This window comes from Bos indicus x Bos taurus, chromosome 3 (genome assembly GCF_003369695.1).
Source record: "Bos indicus x Bos taurus breed Angus x Brahman F1 hybrid chromosome 3, Bos_hybrid_MaternalHap_v2.0, whole genome shotgun sequence".
NCBI lineage: Eukaryota > Metazoa > Chordata > Mammalia > Artiodactyla > Bovidae > Bos > Bos indicus x Bos taurus.
In genome coordinates this window covers 15,594,861-15,595,995 of record NC_040078.1, presented here as the reverse complement: position 1 = coordinate 15,595,995, position 1,135 = coordinate 15,594,861, and the positions used below count along the sequence as shown (strand labels likewise).

The 1,135-nt window shown below is 63.1% G+C and overlaps 1 long non-coding RNA gene across 1 annotated transcript; it reads right to left on the bottom strand.

The window, feature by feature from the left end:
• Positions 1-784, bottom strand: LOC113885870. Its single transcript, XR_003509340.1, has 2 exons — positions 181-784; positions 1-95 (listed from the first exon to the last, which is right to left on the bottom strand). It is a non-coding gene; the product is annotated as an uncharacterized LOC113885870 (long non-coding RNA).
• Between the last annotated feature and the right edge of the window lie 351 nt (positions 785-1,135).

Here is a 1,135-nt window from a genome sequence, read left to right as displayed (position 1 = left end):
ATACAGAACGACCCCTCTCTCCGCCGCCCCTCAGTCCCACTCTCTTCGTTCGGGCTCCAGTACCGCCGCCACCTTTTCAAAGCCAGCTCCTGCCCCTAGAACCCAAGAGCGAGTGTGGGCGACTAGGAAGAATTCTACCTATCGTCCGTCCCCCACCGGCGCTGGCGCACCTGCCCCTACCCGGAGTGGGGGTCGCTACTGTGTTGTTGTAGGACCTAGTCTGAACGCGGCTGGCAGGGGGCTGCCATTCAAAGGGGTGGGGGGCGCTGCTTTCAATTTCCAGTTTTCCCTCTCTCCTCCCACCCCACCCGAAGTAAGAGAGCGACGTGTCCCGGCCAGAGCGAGGGGGGGCCGGGAGTGGGGGGGCGGCGTGGGCAGCGGGTTGTGCCCGGACACGTGCCTGCCCAGGCGCCCCGGCCCTGCTGGTGTTTGGAGAGAGGGCGGGTCCCCTGCCCCCCGCCCCGCACAACCCCCACGTATCAAAGGGCGGCTGAGACGTGGTGAGACCTCGGGGCGCCCTGGGGGGGGGGGGGCAGGGAGCCTGGGTCCGGAGCAGGGGAGGGGCAGAGGCGCGGGTGCTAGCTGACCCACAGGAAACGAGCGCTGCTGACCTAGTTTGGGACACCGGAAGTGGGTGCTGGGGAGAGGGGGAGACCAGCAGGCTGTCCTGGCTTCCGGGCCAGGTGGAAGGCGTTCTTGAATTGACCCCCACCCGAATGCAGTGAAGACCCCGAGCTGCAGCTGAGAAAGAGAATGAGTCAGCGCAGCTATTCCCGCTTCCCTCAACTTATTCCTGGAGGAGGGAGACAGTTTATCAAGGCGCAGGGGGAGCCAGATTGGGCAGTGAGGGGTTAAACTGGGATGGGAACTCTCTCTTCCCTGAGGGTGCATGTGTGTAGGGGGAATGAGGCCTGGAGGATTATGGGGTTGCCTCCTGCTGCCCCCACACACACCAACTGGTTTGGTCACCCCTGTACCCGTCTGGCACTGCTGGGAGAGCTGGCATGGAGTGGGCATCAGGTTGGGCAGAGACAGTGGGCATATGGAGTGTTGTGCTGGGCTGGAAAGGGACATATTTGTGACTGAATTTGGGTAGCAGTTAGTATTCCTCCTTAGTGGTGACTGGGGAGAAGGG